Below are 14481 nucleotides of genomic sequence, written 5' to 3'. Positions count from 1 at the left end.
TTTCCACATTTTCTTTATCCATTCATTGTCCATTGATGAGCATTTAGGTTAATTCCCCATTATGGCTCTTGTGAATAATGCTGCAATGAACACAGGAGTGCAGATATCTTTCCAACATGTTGATTTCATTTCCTCTGAATGTATACTCAGTAGGGGGATTGCTGGATCATACAGTAGTTAAAGAGTAAAATGAAGAGTAGGGAGATTGGGAAGATGTTAGCTGAAGGATGCAAAATTTCAGTTGAACAGGAAGAAAAAATTCAAGAGATCTATTGTATATCAAAGGTAAAACAGTCAATAGTAATATACTGTATACTTAAAATTTGCTAAAAGAGTAGATTTTAAGTGTTCATCACAAAAAAATAAGTTCGTGAAGTATTGCATATGTTAATTAACTTGATTTAGCCATTCTACAATGTATGCATATATCAAAAGATCTTGCCGTCACTTCAATAAGTGGTGTTGGGACTGCTGGATGTCCACATGCAGAAAAATGAAATTAGGCCCTTATATCATACCAATGGACAAAAGGCAACTCAAAATGAGTTAAAAACTTAAGTGTAAGGCCTGAAACTAAAACTTCTGGAAGAAAACATATAGTGAAAGCTTCATGACACTGTTCTGGGCAATACTTTTTTGGATATGACCCCAAAAGCATAGGCAACAACAGTATAAACAGACAAATGGATTAATGATTTTGAAAATCTCTGCACAGCAAAAAAAAAAAAAACTCAACAGATTGACGTGACAGTCTATGGAACAGGAGAAAATATTGGCAAGCCATACATCTGATAATCAATTAATGTCCAAAATAAATAAGATTCTCAAAGTACTCTATAGTTAAGACTTAAAAATGGGCAAAGGCTTGAACAGACATTTCTCAAATGACAAAGTATATGGCCAACAAGTATATATATATTTTAAAAAGCTCAACATCACTAATCATCAGAGAAATAAAAAAGATGAAAATAACAAGTCTTGGTGAGAATGTGGAGACAAGGAAATGTTTGTAAATTGTTGGTATTGCAAATTAGTAAGGCTATTATGAAAAACAGTACAAAAGTTCCTCAAAAAATTAAAGACAGCTGGGCGCGGTGGCTCACGCCTGTAATCCCAGCACTTTGGGAGGCTGAGGTGGGAGGATCACCTGAGGTCAGGAGCTCAAGACCAGCCTGGCCAACATGATGAAACCCTGTCTCTACTAAAAATATAAAAATTAGCCAAATGTGGTGTCACATGCCGGTAATCCCAGCTACTCAAAAGGCTGAAGCAGGAAGATCAAGTGATCTTGGAACCAGAAGTTGTAGCGAGCTGAGATTGTGCCACTGCACTCCAGCTTAGGCAACAGAGCAAGACTGTGTCTCTCAAAAAAAAAAAAAAAAAAAAATAGAACCCCCCATATGATCCAGCACTCCCCCTACTACCTATATATCCAAAGGAAATGAAATCAATATATTGAAGAGACATTTGCACTTCCATGTTCACTGCAGCACTATTCAAAATAGCTATGATATGGAATGAACAAAGTGTCTATCAATGGTTGATGACTGGATAAAGAAAATGTGGGCCAGGCATGATGGCTCATGCCTGTAATCCCAGCACTTTGGGAGGCTGAGGTGTGTGGATCACAAGGTCAAGAGATGGAGACCATCCTGTCCAACATGGTGAAACCCATATCTACTAAAAATACAAAACTTAGCTAGGTGTGGTGGTACATGCTTATAGTCCCAGCTACTCAGGACGCTGAGGCAGGAGACCCTCTTGAAACTGGGAGGCAGAGGCTACAGTAAGCCAAGGTCACATCACTACATTCCAGCCTGGTGACAGAGTAAGACTCCGTAAAAAAATTTTTTTAAATTTAATTTTTTTAAAAAAGTGGTATCTATACACAATAGAGTACACTTCGGTCTTATAAAGAAATCCTATCATTTACAACTACATAGATGTACCTGGAGAACATTATGTTAAGTGAAATAAGCCAGACACAGAAAAAACAAATGCCACATGATCTCACTCATATATGGAATCTAAAAAGTTGAATTCATAGAAATAGAGAGTAAATTGGTAGTTACCAAGGGCTCAGGAGATGTTGGTCTAAGACAAGAAATTTCATTATGAGGAATAACTTCAAGAAATCTATTGTACAACATGGTGAGTATAGTTAATAACAATGTATGTCTTGAAAATTGATGAGACAATAGATTTTGTGTTCTCACCACAAAAAAAATGATAAGCATGTGAAGTAATGCATATGTTAATTCACTCAGTTTAGCTACGGCATATTTCAAAATAAGTTGTACCTGATAAATAAATGCAATGTTTGTCAATTAAAAATACATTAAAATAAAATTACAAAATGAAACGAAGTTAGAAGTGAACTCCAGGAAAGGAGAGCTTCTACTAAATTAGCCTAATAAGCACAAAAAGATTGTTTCCACAAGAACATAGATACAATGTCCTTTGATTACTCATTGCCTCAATTCAAACTGCTTCTCTCTGTTGGTAACATTGACAGGTAGAACCACCACTAACCCTTAGCTTGGGGGAAAAAAGACATTTCAGCAGCTTGCAGGTGTCATCAGCAGTTGTCTTCTGGTCTTTCCCAGTTAGGTGGGAAAGTGTGATTTAGTCCCTCCTACCCTGAGGTATCTCGGGTCAGCCCCTGTATAACAGCTATTTTGGGTTTCTCCCATCATTGCTCTTTGAGCTTAGGAGAATGTTCTGTAATGAGCACCAGGAGAGAGACCTGATGATATCCCAAAGGATTATCAGTGCACATGCTCTACAGATAGAAACATTAAAAAAAAAAAAAAAAAAAAAAAGCAACTCGGCAGGGGGCTCTCACCTATAATCCCAGAATTTTGGGAGGCTGAGGCAGGAGGACTGCTTGAGCCCAGGAGTTGGAGACCAGCCTGGGCAACATAGTGGGACCCCGTTTCTACAAAACGTTTAAAGAAAAAAAAAAAGAAAACAGCCTGAGTGACAGGTGAAACAGTGTCTCAAAAAAAATTTTTAATAGTAAATAATAATAATGAAACACTCATCTAATCACTGAATAAACACTTATGAAAGCATTATTTGTAATATTTTAGGTAAGATATTATAAGAGTTAGGGATACATATCTGCTTCCAAGCAGCTTTCAATCCAAGAAGTACTCTAAGACAGAAGTTAGAAGAATATGGCGACCCTACCCATATTCCCTTGTCTCCCCTTACCGGCTTCCTGCATACCAGCTACATGCACACTTGCAACCACCCCCAGCCTCTGTAGCTCCTTGTCCCAAAGCTGCCCGCAGATTGCCAAAACTGCTTTGCCTACACCCACAGAGATGAGAAAGTGCAAAGAGTTCATGTCACCTTCCTGATATCAGCCCATAGCACTGACTAACAGGGGTAGGGAGGTACAAACACTCTATTCCCCTGGCTTCCTAAGTGGGAATCTAAGGTGAGCCTCAGACTATCTGCAGAGCTACCCTGCAGGACTGAGTTACATTACACCCACCTCCTTCTGGGATTTTACAGGGTCTCTCACCATTGCTTGGCTTCCTACCATTCCATATATAATTACCAACTCTGCTATTGTTTTTTCCTAGGAACACTTCCTAGTCTATCATTTTTACATGAATTATCTCAGGGTCAGCTTCTGAAGGAAGATAACTATTATTAGTATTAATTCTGTTATAACTAAGAGTGACTGAAAATAATACAAAGATGAGGAGTCAGTTTCTTTAAAAAGTTGTACAAAGTAGTACAGGAGTTCAAAAAAGAAACTAATAGTATCAGGATCAGTGTAGGATTCCTAGAGCAAGTATAGCAAAGTTAAGGGAAATCAGGTTGCCAAAATCTCCAAAGGTCTTGAGTGTCAAGAAAATGGGCTTATAGCTTATTCAATAGAAAATGGGAAATTATTGAAAGGTTTTCAGTAGGGGGGACCATGTCATATGATTCTAAAAGTTCAGCTAAAATAATTTGGCAGAAATACTACTAAGTCCTAGAGCTTTTCTATTCTTTGTGGATATACTAGTGGGACCTCTTCAAAACTGGCAGACATGCTGTGTTTTTCAGCTCTTTCTCTCCAAATCTGAATGCTGGTATGAAATATATTAAAGAAATAGGACCAATTACCCAGAATTCTGTCTATTTTAAAGTACGGGCACACACTGAAAGAGAGCACACACCCTCTGGCTCAGTCAAATCATCCCCAGTCGTTAAATAGGCTGTGACAGTGTTTAGTCTGCTCTCACGCTGCCATAATGAACTGGCTGACATTGGGTAAATTGTAAAGGAAGGAAGTTTAACTGACTCACAGTTCTACAGGGCTGAGGAGACCTCAGTAAACTTACAATTGTGGTATAAGGGGAAGCAAATACGTCCACGGCCGCAGGAGGGAGAAATTCTAAGCAAAGGGGGAAAAGTCCCTTATAAAACCATCAGCTCTTGTGAGAACTCACTCAGTATTAGGAAAACAGCATGAGGGTAACCATCTCCATGATCCAATTACCTCCTACTAGGTCCCTCCCATGACACACAGGGATTATGAGAACTACAATTCGAGATGAGATTTGAGTGGGGACACAGCTAAACTGTATCAGATAGCATGCAAATATTCACACTTTAGAATCATAGTGTAGATGGTTATGGTCTACAGATTCTTCATTCCTTCATGTTTGGTCTCTCATTAGTTGGTATGGCTACTTATCAATTCAAGCTCTAGGCTCCAGCACAGGCTTCTAAAGCATCTCTTGTCTTTCAGCCAAAAGATAACAGTAAATTCATATGGTTTAATCACTATAGTGTCATACTCTTTAAGGAAGTATTTCCACTTTCATCTCTAACAGTGTCCAACTTTCTGATGGCTATTTGATGAAGAATATCTCCTATTTAATTCCTAGCTACAGATAGCATTCATTTCTCTAGGAGCTAGAATGTTGCTGCTTGATATATAAAAGTGCTCTTGTTTGAAATACTTGACATTTAAACCAACAATTCTCACCCTGACTACACAGTGGATCCTAAGCAGAGATTTAAAGACACAAGATTCTCAAGCTCCATCCCATCCCAATTACCCAGGCCATCATATTTTTTAAAGGTTCTTTAGATAATTATAAACTGAATCCAGTATAAAGTCTCACCACTTCAGACTGATAGTTCTGGATTTGAGATATATCAATTTTAACATTAAAATGGGAAGTTTTCGGTAACATTTGGCCAACTGTTAAAAACAAAGATACATGTATATCATTTTTATATGTTTATGAGTTATTCTCACAAATGTAATCCTCATGAGACAAAGCTGGTATTATTTTAATCATTAAAAAAAGGGAAATATATCCTTCAAACGTTATGTAATACACTCAAGTTCATACAATAATAAGCAGCAGAACCAAGACATCCATCTTCTATTTCTTCTTTTTTTTCCCCAAAGGTCTCAGAACACCAGTTTTCTAATTCCAAGCAGAAAGTTCCATCCATCAGGATAAATGCCACTTGGTTTGATGAATCGAAATATAGCATCCTTCAGATCCCTTCGCTGAAGAACACGGTTATTTGTGTACATTACTTTTTCTGTTTGGCTGAAAGGTTTAGTATGAGCTAAGGAAAATGAAGCCATTACCACTATAAGAACTAATCCCTTTCTGACATCTTTCAGGATATTGGCGCTGCATATATTCAGAATCACCCAAAGTCAGCTTGTGATAAAAATGCCTTCAAAATGGCAAAATATGTTTCATTTGGTACATGTTCGTTAAAAATATACACGTCTTCACTATGGTGGATATGTATTATTGATAGATAACACAGGCTGATTTAGGAAGAGATATAAGCACACTTGGAACTTATTAGCCTTTCAGCCAAGATATAAAATTCTGAAATAAAAGTGTATTCCTGGTCAACAATTTTCCTCAGCTCTTAGCCACTTTACAAAGTAGGAACACGCCATAAGGACACGTTCATCCTTGTATCACCATCTCCAGTACAGTGCCTGGAATAGAGTGGGCATTCACTTGATATTTGTTAGTGAAAGAAATAAGAGACACGTGTGTGTGTGTGTGTGTGTGTGTGTGTGTGTGTGTGTGTGTGCTGGGGGGCAGCAGGTGGTAATAGAATGGAAATGCCTTTAGAAAAGATAATTCCGACAGTACTCCTCATTAACACCCTCATCAGGAAGCCTGGGTTTGAAGAATAATTGAAATGACAGAAAGAAGACCATGTGCAAATATTGCTTGCTATTTCTTTTCTCTGAAGAATTTTACTGTTCTCACATTCTCTATCAACCTACTTGATGCAATGTTGCTATAAAAATTATTTTTTCTTCCTTTTAACATCCCACTTAGTTCATCACAACTGAGATAATATCACCTCTAAAATGCAAAACATCAACCGCAAAGAATAAGAAGTCTAACCAACAGATGTTCACAAATTAGACTAGCCAATTTCAAGAAATACCCATGGGGTAGAGATTTTAAATAAAACTAGCCCATAGCTATTTGCATCTCTCCTTTATTTGGATCAATGTCCTGGTAAGATGAGAAGCAAGATTGGGGTTCAATTTATAAGAACTGAAGCAAAAGCAGTGCCTATATGGAGTGGCAGGAGGGGGAGAAAAATCCTTAGCCTATGAGGACTTGACTAAATAAGCAAGGAAAGCCATTCATTCAGGACAGCTTCCCAACCTTTCCTACCACATCGAGGCTGACACACACCTAGAAATGACAGGGTTGAAAGCCTAAGAACACCTCAGCATATACACACTGAGTGCTGTTCCAAGTTTAACACTTTAATAGGGCAAAAATAATAGCTCCTGCATGGTTAGAGAAATAAGATGCATATAAAACATTCGTGTAAAAATGTAAGCTTCCGAAAGCATTGTTACAAAATTAGAATGGGTAGAATTCAAAGAAAAGAGAGACTGGCATGAGTCAGAGAGACCTGGTAAAATGTTCACATAAGAAAAATGTAAAGAGTATTTAAAGAGGCAGGAAGAAAAAGAAGGGAAGTAATTTGTGTATATATTAGATGAATAATAGAAACCCGGATTTCCTACAACTTTGTCCAACTGGCATTTTCACTTGAAACCCTTTAGCATCACTGATCTTGGTCTCCTAGGAGTGATGACTGTATACCTTATACTTCTGGTAGTTACAGAGAGTTATACTTCTGGTATTACCAGAGTTATACTTCTGGTAGTTACAGAGAGTTATACTTCTGGTATTACCAGAGTTATACTTCTGGTAGTTACTTCTGGTATCCATGGGAGATTAGTTCCAAGACCTGCTGTGTATACCAAAATCTATGCACACTCATTCAAGTCCTAGAGTCAAACCTATAAAACCCGCATATACAAAAGTCAGCCAGCCTTATCACATGGATTTCACATCCAGAAAATACTGTACTATCAGTCCACATTTGGTTGAAAATATCTGCATATGAGTGGAACCACACAGTTCAAATTTGTCTTGTTCATGGGTCAACTGTATAATAAAAATCATAAAAATGAAGAAAAGCCAAATTATGCAATTCGCTTGAGACAACACAGGATTTGGTATAAGTATAAAAGGAAAACACATCACATAAGCAAAAATTGTTAAAACTCTTCTTCTTATGTCACTTTTGTATTATTCTTTTTGATGACTGTATGTCTACTTATGACTGTATGTCTACTTATGAAATGTTTGAAAGTTACTACCTTTTATTTATGTCAAAAGACTTGTGAGCTATTTGTATTCTATGCCTGTTTAAACTATTGCAGATGACTGAATTCTTCCTATTACTGAATTATTCTGTGTCATAGAAGATATCATATTTGGTAGTATTTGTACTCTAATACAAAAGCGTTGCAAGCTACTGGCAAATAGAAGTACATATATTCATTTACTGCAAGTGTATAAACCTATAATCAGAATATTCCACTTCAACATCTATTTCTCTCTAAAATCTAAAATGACCCCTCGAAAACTCAAAAGACTTTTCTTCTCAGGTTATATTACATTCTTTTGTTCAATATTCCCTCTGTCACTCAAACTAAGTCATCTTGTTTGGCTTTACTTGTTGAGATTTAGCCATAGCAAATATCCTCAAATTATTCTAAATTGGAATAAATCTTGATGAAAGTATATTCTAATACTGACCATATAAATATTGTCACTATATGGTGATGCAGAAGGAGCACAAAATTGCATCTCGAGAATTATCACATCTGTTAGCCATGTACAGCAATATTTAAATCAGATGATCTCTTTTCTCAATTCCAGTATTAAAATGATGTGATGTTAGTGTGTGATGAATAAATAGATAACCTCTGCCATCAATTTGGATTGGTTACTTTCTCCAGACAATAACATTCTTAAAGAAGCACATATGTATCCATGTGGTATGATTAGGCTCTGCCTCCTCTTCCTCATAGATCTGTCCTGGTATGAACTGAAGCCTAGATGTCCTGAAAGTTATTTCATCTGGTGAGAAAACACGCACACATGTTACCAAGCCATCATTAAGGGGAGTCAGGTTACAGAGATTTGGTGGAAACCAGCAGTTAAATGGGATGTGAGCAACAGAGGCAGGGAGTGGAAGGAAATAAACCTACAAAAGTGGGGTTCAATATCTACATTCCAATACCTGAAAAATGTTAGTGAAAAGAAGGTAAAACTAATTCCTCTCTCATAATCTATGCTTTAGCTAAACACTGACATTTTCAAATACTCTGTATGTCTGGTTCCCTCTGCCAGAATCACTTTCCTCCCAACTCTTATCTAACTCCTTTTTATCTTTAGGATACAGTTTGGGTTCAGAGAATGATACTGCAAAGTATGGCACTTTGGTACGCTGACTGCTTTGAATTAAAGGAGAACCAAAGTTTCTCCGATCTTCTCCTGCCCTCCTGTCTCTCACCCGTCTTTCTCCCTGAAAAGGGCAGGGCAGAGGCCTTCTCAGAAGTTCTCTTACCTACCTTACAACATAACCTCCAAAGGAGAATTTATCTGTCATTTTGTCATTAATCCTCTCCATGGGAATCTCATGAACCAGGGAAGACTTTATCACAGGAGCACAGACCAAGGTCAAACTCATGTCTGGACTTTGTCACAGGCTATCACCTTACTCTTCTGAGGGTTGCTCCTAGACAACTTTTATTACTTGAGAGACTTTAGCTGCATCACAAGACAACCTTTATTCACCCATACATTTCCCCCATTACCTTCCCATAACTTGTGTCACCACCATCCATCAGAAGCCCCAGATCCCAGATGCCCATTCTTTCTGTAGCTCTGATGCTATACAAATTTCAACCATCTTACCCTTTCTCAAGTCTCATATTTCATGGTGATAAGAACAGGACACAGGGAATACTGGGTAGAAAAGGGCGAGATCCCTGGTGAGGGCTCCACCCTCAAGCCTGAACCACAACCCTAAATAAGAACATGCAATCCTGTTTTCCAAACCAAAAGCTGCCTTTTCCAAAACCACCCTGGCTCTCCACACCCCTAACCCTGTACCCATAAAAACCCCAAGCTCCACTGGCAGAGGAGCAGAATGGCTCAGCAGAGAAGGAGAGAAGAAGCATCTCAACATTGAGAGAAGAGGCAGCTGGACACTGGGGACTATGATTTGTCCCTGGCCAAACTCCAGGGGAAGATTGTCTTCTCACTCCATCCTCTTTCTAGCTCCCCATTCCACTGAAAGCCCCTGCCATTGCTCAATAAACCTCTCTGCATACAACACCCTTCAATTCATTCATATGACCTGATTCTTCCTGGATTCTGGACGAGAATTCAGGATACACTGTGTGTGAGAACCCAAAAAAGCTGTCACACTGACTCTTCACTGAGTGTTTAACACTTAAGCTGTCCGCGGCAGCAAAGCTAAAAGAGCACTGTTTGTACTACACACCCTCTACAGCCCCAGAGATTGCGGGCAACCCTGAGACGTTGTCTCAGGCCGGTACAAAGTTTATTCCTGCCAGTGCCCAAAGGCACTTGCCCCGACTCCTGTACTTGCTCACCTGTGTACTCTCCATCCCACAATGTGTTTGAGTGGCCAAGTAAATCAGCCACTCTGTTGCAAGTCCCCCAAGGGGGTCAAGGGAACTCTCCCATCTCAGTGGGACTCCTCTATGTATATGCTTGTAATTAAAAGGTTTTTTCCTCCTGTTAAACTGTCTTCTGTCAGTTTATTTCATGGACTTAATTATCAAACTTTCAGAGGATAGAGAGAAAGTTTTCCCTCCCCTATAAAACAAAATAAATATCAGTTTCTTCTGGAAGTTTTGTTCAACCACTCATGTCAAGGTTGATTATACAACCATTTTGTTATATCATCCTGTTACCACTTCCCCATTTTAGCACTTAGCATATTGCATTGGCATTATCTATTTATTTAGGTCTAGTCTACATTGGATAGTGATCACAAAAATAAATTAGCTAGTTGGCTGTTAGTTCAGGCAAGTAAGACACTAATGTCATATCAGGAAAGATATCTGGAGCATATAAATCCGCATTTCTTTTTCACAGTTGTGGTTTTTGACTCCAGCACAGTGACTGGACAACAAGAGTACCATAAGTATTTGTTATCTGAATAAGGAAAAACCTGTGTCCAGAGAAATCAGTAAACCAAGGTATGTATTATAGCACTGAGTAGATACGACCAGGATCTAGTACCTTGAGCTCACATAAGGAATTGGACCAGATAAGAGGAAGGATGCTCACTCCTAGAGCTTGAGTAGAAATTCAGAGAAAAAAACTACACACAGAGAGAAAACATTAACTAGCATGGGGTCTTTAGCTGTTCCTAGTTTCAGAACAATAATGATATCATAGCACTGAGCAGAACTAATCCTCTAAGCGGAGGTTAAATTAGGGGGAAAAAAACATAGATAAGAATCAAATCAGTCACCACTGCCAAAGATTCCAGTGGCTGAAGTTGTAAAGTTCTTAAGTGCAACAGGTTATATCAATCTTAGTATTTATAGACTGTTATGGACTAAATGGTTGTGTCTCTCTAAGAATCAAACGTTGAAATCCTAAACTTCAATGTGATTATATTTGTATATAGGGTCTTGGAGGAGTTGTAAAGATTAAACAAGGTCATAAGGATAGGGCCCTAATCTGATAGGTCTAGTATCCCTATAAGAAAAGAAAGAGACATGAGAGCGCTCTCTCTCCACCATGTAAGGACACTGAGAAGGTACCCATCCGCAAGCCAGGAAGAGAGCACTCACTAGGAACTCATCTAGCACTTTGATCTTGGATTTCTCAGCTGCCACATTGTGAGAAATAAACGTCTGTTGTTTAAGCCACCCAGGGTGTGGTATTTTGTTTTGGTAGCCCAAGCAGAGACTAATACATGCAACACATTTATTTTTTTGTATAATGTCTCCAAATAATTTGAATAACTTGTTAGCAATATTTTACCCCCTTGGAGCTAGGGAAACAGAAAAAATCAGATGTCTACTGATGTTGGCAGACAGATAATCCTAAAATCACAAGCTATTTAAACCTTCCACTTCATCTACTATGGAATTTTCCTATTATCTACTAACAGTATCCAACAGTTTAGTAGTGCATAAAATGGAGCTCTCAACGTGACTTTCAAAAACCATCCTACATCTGTTATCCTGTAAGTCATCCTATAGTTGCTTCCAAATACGTATGACTGACAAGGTTATACAATAACTGATCCAAGAAAACTCAAGCCACAGTCTCGATGATACAGGATCCCTTGACTATTGCTACTATTGGCTTTGTTGCTTTTCCTTTTGCTGATGAAAATGATTGAAATGTTTTAAAAATCCATAGCAGCCTGGATGTTGAGGGTTACGTAGGGCTGTCTCAGCAGCTATTAAAGTGAAGTGGTTTCTGTGACTATTGGTTGCATTATTGTCTTCAGGAGACAGGGAGCCCAACCCAGAATGTCGTATCTGGGAAACTTCCTTAGACTGTGTACAGACTTCCTGTTGATGATGGATGGATGTCATAAAAGAAAGTTATAAGGTGTAAATTACCATCACAACTGAATATGTCCTCTCAGTGATAAGGGCAGTGGTCTGCTTTGTTTTCAAAGGGACAGTAATGGATAGTGTTACAAAGCAGGTCACTTCATTCAGCCTTATGTCTCCATATTTAATTATTATGCCCTGAAAACACATATACTATATCCTGACGTCCCACGATTGTAACAACGACTATAGATATTAGGCCATTTTACTTTGGACCTCATCCAAGAAAACAGAATTAAGAATATGTCAAGTGTTTTTTAGGAGTTGATCGTACTTACAGATTGGTCCCAATGAGAGAGCTATGTTAAAGTTCCCTAAGATACGGTACAAAAGAAAAAAGAATAAGTCTAAGCTTCTTGTTGCTCTTCTTCTATTTGTGTACATATAGCACCCTATTCACACTTTGCAGACTAGGCAATTTTTTTAGTGCAGTTATAGAAGAACACTTGTGCCATAGTTCCAAAGTACTTGAGTTTGGAAATTTGTATCAGATTTACATTGCACACAGGGGAAAGAAATCCCACTGGTTTGCAACCTTAAGCAATTGTGAAATGGAAAGAAAAGTAATAATTCTAATGATCTCAAACAATTCATTTTCCTTTTACACAAAGCTGTAAAATTCTATCTACAATACTTTGAAAAGTTTTCTAACAGTCCTAGAAGAAACATATATAAGTAGTATACAAATTATAAAATCATCAAATGTAATTATTAAAGGTGTTCTTTCTACCACATACTAATCCCAGGAAATGTACTCTTGTACAATTTTCTGCTTTTTGATCCCCAAAGCCAGAGTACATTTTGGATACTCAATAAAAACTGAGTAAGCGTTTTCATTTTTCTAAGAACTAAAATGCTTGTGTATTTCAAGACAGGACGAGTACCTCAAAAAGATCTCAGATGTTTGACAACATGACTATTTTATCCTTTCAGAATTTTTTGCAAAACTCACATAAGCAATTACTTGAAATCATAAAAAAAACAAGTTAAAAATTATTGTTTTTCTTCAGTGTAAATCAGAAAAATAATCAGATTAGAAAATAAGTTTTCCTTTAATCTAACATCTCTTTAGGTACAAATATGTGAGTTTTTACTTATACTTTTGCAAACTTAAAAATCACATCTAATTAAAAGAAAAAAACTGTGTTTTATTTTTTTCCTAAGGTTATATAATTTTTTAGCACAAGGGATATAAATTTATACATAAATCTTCTGAATATGACTTTTATAGTTTAAAAAAGTAAATGTTTTTAGAACATCATATAATCATATTCAATGAATACAAAATTTGCCTAAATACTTTGTATAATAATAGTGAATACATACAAACATACAGACTTAGACATGCACATAAATATAAAGTATTTGTCAATCACTGTTCCTGCCATACTTACAAATTCCAAAAGTGATAAACTTTGGAGGAAGAAAAAAGCTTTCAAGGTGATTATTATTTTTTCTGAAATATTATGTAAAAAATAACATCCATTAAATTGAAAATGTGGAAAACAAAAACTGTTAGACCAATTTATTTTTAATCATATCCAGTTGTAGGAAGTTTTTGAATGATCCATTTATTGTTGTTAAGAGTTTCACTTTGTATTTTTTTCTTGACGTTTGAAGCATTTTTTCTATAACATTTGTTTATATCCTTTAAGAGGCTTCTGATTTGAAGAGTGACATTTTGAGCATAGGAACATCTTCTGTCGTAATCATTCCTATATCTCTCTGTTAATAATCCCTATATAAATACCCATGAATCAAAAAGGAGACTGAAAATAACGTATAACCATTCAGTCATTTAAAAGCAAAACTAATGACTAACAGTATGCTACTAGCTAACCTCGATTTTGCTGTAGTGCTGCAAAAGAAAACATAGGTGGGAGGGAGAATGGTTAACAGCCAAAGTGAAAATAACTCCTTAAAGTTAGAAAAAGATTGAGCTATTAAAAGGAACTACAAACTCTCTAAGGCCATTTTTTTTTAATGAAACAAAACAAAAATATATGTGCTTATTTTGTGTTGTTTAGGTGTAACCCAACAGAAAAAAATAGAATTGGAGTATATACTCTTTTTAGACACACTTAAGCATCTAAAAATTGTCTGCTAATTGCATTTCCATAACTCAAATGAAATTAAAAGAACTTTTACAGATGAGGAGTCTGTAAATCATTTTAAAATAACTCTATAGTATTTTTCCTAAAGTACTAAGAATTATATTAACTACAAATTGTACGACTCTAACTTTTTTTCTTTTTTGAGGTGTTAGGTTTTTAAGCACCTTAATGACCTTTAAGATCCCTTCTCCTTCTGTGAGTTTAAGCGGGAAGGATACGCTCTCGCCTGTCAGCCTTCTGCACTAACCAAATAACACACAGAGTCCCTCTCCCCCTCAGCGCCATAAACTAGTGCTGCCCTCTGTTCTTGAGCTGCTCTGCTTCCTGGACTTGAAGCAGTGCAGATGAAGCTGAAAGCTAACTATGACTAGCAATTCC

The 14481-nt window shown here is 37.1% G+C and overlaps 1 protein-coding gene and 1 long non-coding RNA gene across 22 annotated transcripts in view; one reads left to right on the top strand and one right to left on the bottom strand.

The window, feature by feature from the left end:
* The window catches only part of LOC128931816 (uncharacterized), a 32527-nt gene extending 24218 nt beyond the window's left edge, over window positions 1-8309 (top strand). Inside the window, exon 3 of the long non-coding RNA XR_008480817.2 lies at window positions 5426-8309. This is a non-coding gene — a long non-coding RNA (uncharacterized LOC128931816). The remainder of the gene's footprint in view (window positions 1-5425) is intronic.
* NKAIN2 (sodium/potassium transporting ATPase interacting 2) overlaps window positions 1-14481 on the bottom strand; it is a 1060472-nt gene that overhangs the window by 1008484 nt on the left and 37507 nt on the right. The gene's annotated exons all lie outside the window — the stretch shown is intronic.

The sequence above is a fragment of the Callithrix jacchus genome, chromosome 4 (assembly GCF_049354715.1).
Source record: "Callithrix jacchus isolate 240 chromosome 4, calJac240_pri, whole genome shotgun sequence".
Taxonomy (NCBI): Eukaryota; Metazoa; Chordata; class Mammalia; order Primates; family Cebidae; genus Callithrix; species Callithrix jacchus.
The sequence above is the reverse complement of the archived record's forward strand: the minus strand, read 5'-3'. Positions and strand labels throughout refer to the sequence as shown.